At 40.9% G+C, this 14,013-nt stretch overlaps 1 protein-coding gene across 10 annotated transcripts in view; it reads right to left on the bottom strand.

The window, feature by feature from the left end:
* The window catches only part of KANK1 (KN motif and ankyrin repeat domains 1), a 166,558-nt gene that overhangs the window by 106,733 nt on the left and 45,812 nt on the right, over positions 1-14,013 (bottom strand). The gene's annotated exons all lie outside the window — the stretch shown is intronic.

Here is a 14,013-nt window from a genome sequence, read left to right as displayed (position 1 = left end):
CCACAGTGCCAATGAGAAGACAATGTCTGTCCCTGGCCTGCTTCCTCCCAACTTGCAGATCTCCAGACCCAAAAGGTAAGGGGAGGGGGCTGCAGAGGCAGCTGACCCATTTTTGTGCCCAACCCATCTGGCAGAGACCCCTCCTTGCAGGAATCTTGGGGTAGCCATTGGGCTCATTTCCATTTCCCAACACACACATACACTAGTAGTGTGCTAAATGCTAACACGTGCAGCCACCTAATGAACATTACAGATATTGTCACTTGAAAAAACTTCTGCTGAAACATACATTAGCTGACAGAATAGTGCTCATCTTCTCACAAGTGAGTTGTTATGAGGCTCATGACCCAGGCAATCACGAATTTGCTCACGACCCAATTCTCTTTGTTGAATTCCGTGGCTGCCAGGCAAGGAAAGATACAAAACACTGTGTGCTGATGTGGTAGACACACAGTTTAACCAATGGAAGGCAAACCAATCATGTACAATAGAATGGTATATTTTCAAACTTATGGATGCACACCTCTAACAAATGCTTCCTATAACCCAGTGGTTCCCAAACTTTTTTTTTTCCACAGATCACTTGAAAATTGCTGAGGGTCTCGGCGGACCACTTAATGATCTTTCCAAATGTTGTTTGTACCGTTAGCTAAGTATTGCAAAGCGCTTTGGATAAAAGTGCTATATAAAAAAACCTAAATTATAATTAACGTGGTTTTGTTCTACAAATAAAAGCACACAACTCATATTTTAATATCAGTAGTCTCTCCCTCGCCATGGCAGCCACCAAGCTGGGAAGGAAGGAGGGGTGTCTCCCTCTCTCCCCGCCACAGCAGCTCCTGAGCTGGGGCTGGGAAGGAGGGGGTTCTCTTCCCAGCAGCTGCAGCCCTGGAGCTGGAGCAAGTGGCCTCTTTCTCTGACTGCTGCAGCCCTGCACATCCCAAATTCCCCCCACCCCCTCTTCTCACCCCACTGCCCCCCCCACCTACCTCACCTCCTATTTCCCCCATCTCACCCTCCCACCTATCCCTATTCTCCCTGAGGCCACCACCTCACCTTACATGTGCATCTACTCCAGGGTCCAGGCATCTAATTAGTGGAGCCATGTCTGTGCAGCTCCACTAATTAGGTGGGTGACCCTTCACTCTCTTGTGTGCGGCCGCCCAGACATGCACCTTAGAAGGAACTATCCACGGACCACCTGAATGGAGCTCGTGGACCACTGGTGGTCTGCGGACCACAGTTTGAGAACCTCTGCTATAACGAACAGAATACTGGAGCTGAGCTATAAACTCTGGACCTTTTCCCACAGTGTATGGGTATGAATCAGATTTAGTGTGGCTGATGTGATGAGGTCCTATGATGGTGTCCCCTGAATAGATATCTATACATATCTTATAGATAGATATATAGATATGTATTATGTTAGATAATACATATCTATTCAGGGGACATATATCATAGGACCTCATCACATCAGCCACACTATCAGAGGCTCGTTCACCTGCAGATCTACCAATGTGATATATGCCATCATGTGCCAGCAATGCCCCACTGCCATGTACATTGGCCAAACCAGACAGTCTCTACGTAAAAGAATAAATGGACACAAATCAGACATCAAGAATTATAACATTCAAAAACCAGTCGGAGAACACTTCAATCTCCCTGGTCACTCGATTACAGACCTAAAAGCGGCAATACCACAACAAAAAAAAACTTCAAAAACAGACTCCAACGAGATACTGCTGAATTGGAATTAATTTGCAAAGTGGACACCGTTAAATTAGGCTTGAATAAAGACTGGGAGTGGATGGGTCATTACACAAAGTAAAACTATTTCCCCACGCTTATTTTTCCCCCTACTGTTACTCACACATTCTTGTCAACTGTTGAAAATGGGCCTTTTTATCACTACAAAAGATTTTTTTTTTCTCCTGCTGATAATAGCTCACCGTAACTGATCACTCTCGTTATAGTGGGTATGGCAACACCCATTTTTTCGTGTTCTCTGTGTGTGTCTATCTATCTATCTTCCTACTATATTTTCAACTGCATGCATCTGATGAAGTGGGTTTTAGCCCACGAAAGCTTATGCTCAAATAAATTTGTTAGTCTCTAAGGTGTCACAAGTACTCCTCGTTCTTTTTGCTGATACAGACTAACATGGCTACCACTCTGAATCCTAAAAGAGATGCTCTTTCAAAGTTCAAATAGAAATGTATTTAGGGAAGCCCTATGACCTGTGTTATACAGGTCAGACTAGATTATCACAATCCCTTCTGGCCTTGGAATCCATGAAGAACTTTGAAATCTGCAGGAACAAGCTGGAAGACAATTTCTTCCCCAGTCACTGAGTTCCAGGAAAAAGGACTGACCCTTAGAACACGAACATTCTGTCAATGTATTTTTTAAACGGACTACATTTACATGTTTAAATGTGAACTACTAATGCTTCTGCAAATCAAGTTACAGTATTTTTCACTTATCTGCCTTGTCTGGAACTAAGGATTCTGCTCTGTATTTTCCCTGCAACTGTACCTAAAACCCAGCAAGCAGCATTCTCTTGCGTTTCTGTTCTGCTTTAAGAAAAGGAGTACTTGTGGCACCTTATAGACTAACCAATTTATTTGAGCATATAAATTGGTTAGTCTCTAAGGTGCCACAAGTACTCCTTTTCTTTTTGCGAATACAGACTAACCCGGCTGCTACTCTGAAACCTGTTCTGCTTTAGGAGTTAGTGATTTCAAACAAAGTTAAATAAAAGCACAGAACTCACAAATCAGTCAGAGCAAGGTTAAAAGCTTTTCAGGTCTCCTCTAAAGTATAAAGCATATGTTCAGGGAAACACATGTGCAAGGTACCAGCGACTCAAGTTCTGTTAACATTCCTTATCGGGACAGCATTTTTAGCTTTGTTTGTATCTGCAGTGTTCTGTGCTTGGCTATCTGCCAAAATCCTATGGGCTTGAATAAAAAAGCTCTTCAAAAGCAATCAGTCTTTTTACCCTGGGGGTACGCAGAGGTCTTCCAGGGGGTACATCAACTCATCTAGATATTTGCCTAGTTTTACAACAGGCCACATAAAAAACACTAGCAAAGTCAGTACAAATTAAAATTTCATACGACTTTATATACACTATATGCTGAAATGTAAGTACAATATTTATATTCCAATTGATTTATTTTATAATTATATGGTAAAAATGAGAAAGTCAGCAATTTTTCAGTAATAGTCTGCTGTGACACTTTCGCATTTTTATGTCTGATTTTGTAAGCAAGTAGTCTTTAAATGAGGAGAAACTTGGGGGTACGCAAGACAAATCAGACTCCTGAAAGGGGTACAGTAGTCTGGAAAGGCTGAGAGTCACTGTTTTAAAGGATCTAGGTTCAGACACTAGGAAACACCCATCGCAGCTGTCAAAAGCATAGATCTGTTCCATAAAGGGTATAGGAGAGTTTACCAACCTAGGATGAGGGTATTATCCGATTACATTTTGGGTTTTTTCCCTAAACCACTCTTCTCTGGACAGCAATTCCCTTTGTCAGTCAAATAGAGTTACATTATGAAACTGTGTTCAAACAAAACAAAAAAAAACCAAAAACACGCCATAACACCACTGTTTAACATGCTCAAGACACCAACTTTGTTACACAAAAGGTTTGGTCCTTTCTTTGTAAGTGGGACCAATCACTCTGGAACCAGACTATGAAAGCCTATTCTTTTAAGGGTCCCATCTGCATTTGGAGGACAGATTCAGTGACATTTATACCATTGTTGTCAAAGAACCTCATCAAAATGCTGATCCAATTTGTAGTGTAGAATAGACCTTAACCACGTTTCATTAAACAGGATAAAGACTTGATGTATACTTTATTTACTTGGCCAGTATTTCTACTCTCCCATTGCAATTATTGACCATACACATGTGTTAAATAATGGCTCCTATCCACTTCCTCTGACTAGTTTTCTCCTTTTGTCACTACAGAACCAAAAAAGTTGTCAAGGAAGTTGTGAATTCACAAATTTAGCATAATGACTTTACTGTAGATTAACAAGAGGAGGATATGGGGGTACAAGCTCTTGTTTTAACACAACCAGGAGCAGTAATCAGCAAACGAAGAGCTAATGACAATATAGCTGCCCCCTCTCCCTCATTCATATATATTTTTCAGTTATTTTAACTGGTCTGTCTGTATAAAGACTTGAACGCAGGAAGCACAAATTATTGAAGGTGAGAAACAGACTGGAGTTTAAATTTAGACGTGAACACATTCCTCACTCACTCGGCAAGTCTTTCAGGAAGCGTCTGAGGAGTTAGACAAGCTCAGATCCTCCTCTCTTGATTTTCGTTAACCACCGACTGTTTTCTGGCAATCCCATTTCACTTCAGGTAACTTGTCCCATCCCCACCCTACCCACAGCTGTTAATTCTATTATTTTAAAAGGCATGCTTCTATTATAATCTAGATTTCAATTATCAAAACCGTGCACCAGCAACATTTGGTATGAACAGCTTCTCTACCTAAAAACACTAGTTTGCTAAATATTCATACAAAGAACAATATTAAAGAACCAGTTGTTCAGCAAAAACCACTCACTACCATCCCAATAACCATGTTATCGGAATGGCAGCACATTCTGCTGTTAGGTATCATTATTCTTTACAGTCCAAATTCATGGAACAGTCATGAAGCAGACTGTATTTCTTTTGTATCTGCTGTGTAACATCACCAAACATTACTCATCCAAGCAACCACTGAAAAATTTAAAGTAAAGGCTGACCTTTGAGACCAGTGTTTTCCTTACTGTCTTGAAAGTACAGGAGTTTTCAGTGAAGGAAAATGTCTCAGATTAAATAATACTTGGCAAGAAAGGAAAAACACCACACCACTCAAGAAACAGCATTTGTCTTTTATGAAAGGTCTAAGTGGTGTCTCAAGAATCCTTCTTTTCCATTAATTTAGTGGTGTGGGATTTACTGACGCTGCTTTATGAATGACTGCCTTGCTACTTATTTGCTAATCTATTTTGGGATCATTGCTGCAGATTGCTCGAAAAGGAAACACTGACAACCCTCCAACAATACCATGACACAATACAGTTACTGAGTTAGAAGACCTTAACAATGCTTTTATGGTGGTGAAAATACAGATGTATTTGTGAAAAATTATTTTCCATTTTCAATCCCCTCACCCCTAAGAAAACAAAAACATCTGCATCAAAACAAATGTACTGGGTGCACCCTAAAATAGATGATTTTTGTGTTCTCCCAGCAACTCTTTGCTTTCTCAAACGTATTCACATATCTCTAGGATTTATAGCATAATTGTGGAAGTTACTAAGGTTCATGGCTTTAAAAAAAAAAACCTCAAACCAAAAAACCCAACCTTCAAGCTAAGTACATGTCTGGATTAGTCAAACACAAACATCTGCACCTACTTTAGATATCTTCATAATAATGTTACTACAAAGACTCAAAGTTTCCCCTTCTTGAGGAAAAGAAAATTGTGAAGTTTGGATTAAGGTACCAGTGACTAACCAACTGACTCACATGTTTTCATCCCCTCCTCCTTTTTCAATTCTAGCCCTGACCTGATCAGCAGAAAGTCATACCAATTAAATTGCTGCCAGGCATCCGAAGCAAAGCCAGTGTTCACAAGATATTTGGCAAGCTACTTCATTAATTTACACTCTAAAAAGCAAGGCAGCTACATTTTTTCCTATGATTTGTTAATATTGTTGATCCATACATAGAGAAAGTAATGCCCATCTTAAAATGAGTACTTCCAATTTAGAAAAAAAGAGTCACATTGCTGTCCGAAATTTTTTTTACCTTTTATTGTGTCTTATGAGATACTAACAGAAATGGAGGCAAAAGTCTCTTTCTTTTCAAATTGTGAATTGTCCATTTTCCCTGTAATCATTCAATTCACTTCCCCATTTGTTTGTGTGGATCCTCCACATAGCAACAGGGGAGAGAACAGTGTTTTAAACATATATAAACTTTGATTGAGAAGACCATAATAACTGGCAGGGACACAGACTTGCAGATGATTAGTGTAGTATGAGAAACTACCTATGAATCACTTTGAGAGTGAGCAGGTTTCAGGTTGACCATGTCTCTTTCAGTTTTCAAATTTACCTTTAAAACCTGGGGTTCAACCTTTTTCTTTCTGAGGTCCCCCCTCCAGGCTATAAAAACTCCACGGCCCAGCTTTGCCACAACCACTGTTTTTCTGCATATAAAAGCCAAGGCTGGTGTTAGGGGGGTAGCAAGAAGGGCAATTGCCTGGAGTCCCACACCACAGGGGGCAACGCAAACTTAAGTTGCTCAGGCTTCGGCTTCAGCCCGAGGTGATGAGGCTCGGGGGCCCGGACTGCAGTCCCACGTGGTGGGACTTCGGCTTTCTTCCCTGGGCCTTAGCAAGTCTAATTCTTGGCAGACCTCCTGAAACCTGCTCGTGGCCCCCGAGGGAGCCCCAGACCCCTGGTTGAGAACCACAGATTTAAGCTTTCTGCTTCAAGGCAATTAGATTAACTCTGTTCAGTTTTTCTTCAAACTAACTTCTGCTCCAGGTATCTAAAACCTTTCTTTTTTTCCCATACAAAGCATCTAACAGAAGCCTGAACACATTAGTTCCATCCCCATTATTTTCTATGCATCATCGTAGATCATACACTGATTTGGAGGAACATTCACAATGGGACAATAGTTTGGCCCAACATTTTCTGAAGAAGGTCTGTTATCCCTTATCACCCCTTCAACATGTATTTTCTCTTTACATTACACCATGTACACTGGATATGTGGCTTTGGCTGTACCTTTTAAAATATATGAACTAGCTCACTTTGACAGCTCACTTTGACACAAACAAATTCTCTCTTACATATCAGAGTTGTTAACAAAGGACACATCATTTCTGATACAACCATATTGAAAGAAGCAAGCTACAAAACAGCTTGCCCACACAGTTAACTCTAGACATATGTGGTCTCCCAAGTGCACAGCTAATCATGCTATCATCTCTCACCATTTTCTCCTTTTCCTGATATTCTCATCAAGATATAGGACTACACCCTGAAAACATTTTACACGCTAGTAATAATGTATTTCCAGGATCAGCCACTTATGCCAGCATTTTCAGAAGCGGTCACTGATTCTTAATGCTTGACTTCAGATCCCTTGCACCTGATTTCCACACGCTATTTTGTAACCATGTTCCCAAACACATCTGTACCTGCTGTGCTTAGAAACTACACTTAGAGCACTACAGAAAACTTTGCAGACATAGCACAGATGCTGTTCCAGTTCTAACTGCAGTCCTAAATTCTATCTCACTGAAGACAATGGTAGTTCTTGACATTCAGCTTCCCCACTTGAATTCACAAGGCTTGGAATTTAAACAAATAAAAAAAAATACCCATCATTTGTAACTTGAGCAAGTATGGTATGGAAAACAGTGAGACAGACACGAAACCCTCATGATGCCATTTTCAGAGCAGAATTTCACTTTTTTAATAAGTATTGTATTATTTATTCATAGACTTAAATGAAAAAGTTAATCTTCAATTTCACAAAACAAATCTGGGGACAAGACTGGCCTGACAGCTCCATCATGTCCATGTATCACACTGACAAACACAGGATAGCTGGTTCTATGCTACACTGCCTGTCAAGCCCTTCCATTTGCTGTCACTGATGTAAAATGAGACCTCCATACAGTTCACTATGAGATTTCCAACCCATGTTTTATTTGCCATGTAACTGAGCATCTAATCACATTTTTGATAACCACTGAGCCATTTGGACTTGGGAAGGAAATATTTCATAAGTTACATGAGGAAGCATAAAACTATCTTAAATACTTTAAAGACAAATGAGGCCTGGTTCCTCTTTGACTTACAACAGGTAAGTGCAGAGGTACTCCATTCACGTTAATGGAGTTAAATAGCTGTAAATGAGAGGTTAATCAGGCCCATTGTGTTTTAGGTTGTTCCATGGTCACTATGAGTTTATCCTTATATTGATTTAACTGTAAGGTAAGAGTTACATTGCAAGATAAGCTACAAGGGGATCAATTTAGGCCATAGAGGGCAATTCTTATTTTTCCTCTAAGCTATAAAAAGGAGGAATGAGTCCTGTTGCCAACAAAATATTTCACCAGAATTATACTGAACATTTAATTAGTCATCTTTAGAAAAGGGAAAAGAACTGGACTCCCAAATTATTTGAGAGATTGTTCCTCTACTATTTCTCTTGATTCCAAAGATTTCAGCGTAACAAGTTAAGAAGGATACTAAGCCCTGGTCTACACTATGAGGTTAGGTCGAATTTAGCTGCATTAGGTCGATTTTATAAGCAATGCGTCTACACAACCAACCCCATTCCATCAACCTAAAGGGCTCTTAAAATCGATTGCTGCACTCCTCACCAGCGAGGGGAGTAATGCTAAAATCGACCTTGCTGAGTCGAATTTGGGCTAGTGCAGACGCAATTCGACAGCATTTGCCTCCGGGAGCTATCCCAGAGCGCTCTAATGTGACCGCTCTGGACAGAGCTTTGAACTCTGATGCACTAGCCAGGTACACAGGAAAAGCCCCAGGAAATTTTGAATTTCATTTCCTGTTTGGTCAGCGTGGCGAGCTCAGCAGCACAGGTGACCATGCAGTCCTCCCAGAATCGCAAACGAGCGCCAGCATGGACCGAAAGGGAGACACTGGATCTGATTGCTGTATGGGGAGAAGAATCTGTGCAGGCCGAACTCCGATCAAAAAGAAGAAATGCTAATATATATGCCAAAATCGCACAGGGCATGGCGGAGAGAGGCTGTAACAGGGAAACAGCAGTGCCGCATGAAAGTTAAGGAGCTCAGCCAAGCCTACCAAAAGACAAAGGAGGCAAACAGTCACTCCGGGTCAGAGCCCCATACATGCCGCTTCTATGATCAGCTGCATGGCATTCTAAGGGGGGACCCTACCACTACCCCACCACTGTCCGTGGACACCTGCAAGGGGGGAGTCTCATGCAACAGGGAGGAGGATTTTGTAGATGAGGAAGAGGAGGAGGAGAAGGAGGAGGAGAATGCACAGCAGGCAAGCAGAGAATCTGTTCTCCCCGACAGTCGGGACCTTTTCATCACCCTGGAGCCAATACCCTCCCAAGGCGGGTTCCTGGACCATGAAGCCGGACAAGTCACCTCTGGTGAGTGCACATTTGTATCTACACTACAGGGTTTAAAAGCAATTGTGTTTAATGTTTGATTTGCTCTGAAGAATCGGGATGCATTTGTGGCCAGTACAGCTACTGGAAAAGTCTGTTAACCTGTCTGGGGATGGAAGTAAGTCCCTTCTTGCAGCTACTCGAACAGCCCAGAGTTCCTAAAGATGTGAGCATCATGCACCTTTCCCAGCCACCCCATGCTGATGTCAGTGAAACGTCCCTTGTGATCCACCAGTGCTTGCAACACCACTGAGAAGTACCCCTTCTGGTTTATGTACTGGTTGGCAAGGTGGTCTGGTGCCAAGATAGGGATATGCGTTCAGTCATCGCCCCACCACAGTTAGGGAACCCCATTGCAGCAAAGCCATCCACTATAACTTGCACATTTCCCAGAGTCACTACCCTTGCTAGCAGAAGGTCAGTGATTGCATTGGCTACTTGGATCACAGCAGCCCCCACAGTAGATTTGCCCAATCCAAATTGATTCTCGACTGACCGGTAGCAGTCAGGCATTGCAAGCTTCCACAGGGCTATGGTCACTCGCTTCTCAACTGTCAGGGCAGCTCTCATCTTGGTATTCCTGTGCTTCGGGGCGGGGGAGGGGGGGGGGGGGGGGGGGCAACGCACAAAGTTCCAAGAAAGTGGCCTTACGCATGCGAAAGTTTCGCAGCCACTAGGAATCATCCCAGACCCGCAACACTATGCGGTCCCACCAGTCTGTGCTTGTTTGCCAGGCCCAGAATCGGCCTTCCACTGTATCAACCAGCCCCACGGCCACCATGATGTCCCAACTGCCACATCCTGTGCTTTCAGGAATGTCTGTGTCCATGTCCTCTTCACAGTCGTCGTCGTGCTGGCGGCTCCAAGCCAGGTTCTGCACATACTGCAGGATAATGCGCAAGGTGTTTACAATGCTCCCAACAGCAGCGGTGAGCTGAGTGGGCTCCATGCTTGCCATGCTATGGTGTCTGCACGGGTAACCCAGAAAAAAAATCTATAAAAATCGACCTAATTTCATAGTGTAGACATACCCTAAGACAGTTAAGATTCTTTTTGTCCTACAGAGGGGCACCAACTAGTTTCAGGTTTCCTGGAAGAAAAACCAAAACTGTTTTATAATGTATGAATAAGCCAATATTTCTGCTCTTTTGTTAGACCACATTTAAATCCCTCTGCTTCTATGAACACACAATTTTTAGTTGCCAGTAGAAAGTCTGGCTTGCATGAGGCGATATATATTGTGTGGCTGTTTACAGTTGATTATGGCACATTACATACCTTGGCAATAGATATTTAAGACTTACTGGATAAACCATGAAAAACTTCCTTCTCAACCTTAGCTTTGTCTCCATTAAGTGTTGCCATTAAATTCATAATCTTGATTGTTAAAATAGTTCACTTCAAGATATTGATGCTCTATTTAAATCCACAAAGCCCCAATACCCCCTTTGAAAGAAATGATGTTATGTTAAGGTGAAGGAGTTACAAAGTCAGTAAGAATTCATAACTTCTGCATTTTAATCATTCATAGCCACTGTACTTGATTTACCCCACAATTTCCATCAGAAAATGAAAAAGTTTTGAAGAATGAGTTATTCTCAATGTAAATCTTCTGCAGGCCTCTGTCAATCATGTTAGTCCTTTCTCTGGTTAGCTTTTCCTGCCTCCTGATTGAAACTACATGACCAATTTAATTGCTTTGTGACTACTTATCTTAAAGGCAGAAAAATATGGAAAGCTAAAATGAAGAGTTAACACTCAGCAGTTCCTTTAAGCAATGATGGAAAGCCTTCACAAAAAAGCATAGTGTATTAAGATCTCAAATGGATTTAAATTCACCTTTCACTATCCTTATACATTTTTGACAGAAGCAGCCAGCATATGATTCCACAATTACAAAACACTATTCTGAAGTTTCCTATATTAGAATATAGAGGGGAGATTATTTTTCCAAACATGGGATTGTCTCTCTCTGTTTGTTTACCATACACTACTATTCTAACAAGATAAAGGGAATTTGAAATCAGGAAGGGAAACTATGATTTCAGGACATTTAGTCTAAAAAGAATATTTTAAGTTGGATTTCTGTTGTAAGACTGGGCACCTGCAAAGTTTTCTGTTAGCAAGTTTTTATAGTTTCCAGTCTGTTGAACAGATCCTTGAACATTTAGTCAGTGATTTTCAGAAATATGTTCTGAAGGAGTTTATTTAATCATGCTCCAAACAATTTATATGATTAAAAGGAAGAATTTTAAAAATCCAATTAATGTGTCACTGTCTGCTCCATTTACTTTTTGCACTTCTGATCAGTTTGGACAATTAAAGACAATTTCAGTACTGTTTACTGTTGAGTTTACAGTCAGGTTTAGTACTGCAATAGTTGGGGTTCAAACCCTTCAGGGAAGCGTTTGCTTAAAAAAACCCACACACACAAGCTGTTTTCAATGGTACTGTTATTTCTAATTTATATAAATATTTTGTTTAGGTTTTATAAGAACTTGTTTTCAAAAAAGCAAAATTTAGGCCCAAAAGGTAAAGTTGACAGTGCCACTTTAAACCTTCAAATAGAAAAATACCTAAACAAATCAACCAGCTGTTGTGCTGACAACATCAAATAAAGAAATTGTGGAGTTTATTCTACCCTTTATCAATAATGCATGGCTGCGCACAGACAATTTATAGCTGTTTTCCATCACTGGGTATTATGTAGTACTAAATTAAGTCTACAAAATTCAAGGACAGTCCACCCACACAGCTACTGTAAGCCAGACATGCCACTTTGAATAAACATTTTAGAAGCATTTTATGAGTTTTATTAGCGTATTGGGTCACACAACTCCTCATGGTCCGAATATTCCTGCCCACCCACCCACCCACACAAAATAAATACTCATTCGCACACATGTTCCTGAAGATGATCAGCAAAAGGAAAAAAGTTGGTCTTGTGCCTTCACTTACGCCCCTTTTATTTATTTATTGCTATATAAGGTCTGACTTAAAATTTGAAAATTTAAACCCATGTAGAAAATAAAATTTCTTTTCTACACAACAAACTAAAGTGTTGCCTACCTTCAAAAACTCTATGGTAAATGCTAAACTCATGAAGTTATGACACCACCAGACTCAAGAAACAAAAGGGGTTTTAGTTAGACTATTTAATAGGTGTAAACAAAAAAAATTAAGTTCAATGAGTAAAGGACATTTTTAAAACATTATTTTCAGGTCACACACTTCAGAAAGCACACACCAGGTTTTCAGTAACATACAAGAATCAAATCTAATTAGGAAACTAATTACTGTACTGCAATCCCCTTATAGAGTTTATAAAGCCAACAGCAAATCAGAGGTTATATCATCACTCTGCAGGCTCAACTGATGATATACTTGTACTCTAGAACAGTGGCTCTCAACCTTTCCAGACTCCTGTACCCTTTCAGGAGTCTGATTTGTCTCGCATACCCCCAAGTACCCCAAGTTTCACCTCACTTAAAAAACTACCTGCTTACAAAATCAGACATAAAAATACATAAAAGTGTCACAGCACACTATGACTGAAAAATTGATTACTTTCTTATTTTGACCATGTAATTATAAAATAAAGCAACTGGAGTATAAAATATTCTACTTACATTTCAGTGTACAGTATGTAGATCAATATAAACAAGTCATTGTCTATATGAAATTTTAGTTTGTACTGACTTTGCTAGTGCTTTTTATGTAGCCTAGGCAAAACTAGGCAAAATCTAGACAAGTTGATGAACCCCCTGGAAGCAGAGTTACCAACCCTCCAGGATTGTGCTGGAGTTTCCAGGAATTAAAGATGAATCTTTAATTAAAGATTATGTCATGTGATGAAACCTCCAGGAATTTGTCCAACCAGAATTGGCAACCCTACCTGGAAGACCTCTGCATACGCCCAGGGGTACATATATTCCTGGTTGAGAACCAGTGCTCTAGAAGTAGATTAGAGTCAGTTATATCCTTTGATATCATACTGTGGTCTCAAAAAATTAAGGAACACAAAGCAAGGAGCAGTTAGTGATAACAGACACCCCTTAAGAGTGAGAACACTACAGTTCTGAGTTTTGCATGTGAATCAGTTCTATTGAGGCTCTGCCCACATTGCAGCTGAAGCTTCACTTCAGCATAGTTCTTGCTATGGTTCCAATTTCAGAGTGGACAGATTTAAGTGTTCTCATTTAGAAAGGGTTGGCGGTACCATCAAGAAGGTAGTTCTCTGCCCCACTGTAAACTCATTGCTTCTGGCATTGTATAGTCACTGCCGACCCATTGTCCCTCTACAAGAAATACCAATGACACCGATGGTTCTGTGAAAGCCTTGCTTTTAGCAATATGTTTGCCTTTCCATAAGCTGTCAGCACAGCAAACTGTCTGTTTAGCTCAGTGGTTCTCAAAAATTTTGTACTGGTGACCCCTTTCACACAGCAAGCCTCTGAGTGTGATCCCCCTTATAAATTAAAAACACTTTTTTATATATATTTAACACGATTATAAATGTTGGAGGCAAAGTGGGCTTTGGGGTGGAGGCTGACAACCTCCACCCCAAAGCTCGCAACCCCCAAAGTAATAACCTCGCGACCCCCTGAGGGGTCCCGACTGCCAGTTTGAGAACCCCTAGTGTAACTGGTCTGGCCCTCCTTCATCTCAGCCGCGTGGCATGCCATCCAGAGAGCAACTCTGTGTGCACGTCCAACAGTACCCTAACGCCAGTGAAGCAGTATGGGACAGCTACTCAGATTTTCCCAGAATGCATTTAGACAACACTGTTG

This window comes from Chelonia mydas, chromosome 5 (assembly GCF_015237465.2).
Source record: "Chelonia mydas isolate rCheMyd1 chromosome 5, rCheMyd1.pri.v2, whole genome shotgun sequence".
Taxonomy (NCBI): Eukaryota; Metazoa; Chordata; order Testudines; family Cheloniidae; genus Chelonia; species Chelonia mydas.
This window is presented reverse-complemented; position numbering and strand designations above follow the sequence as displayed.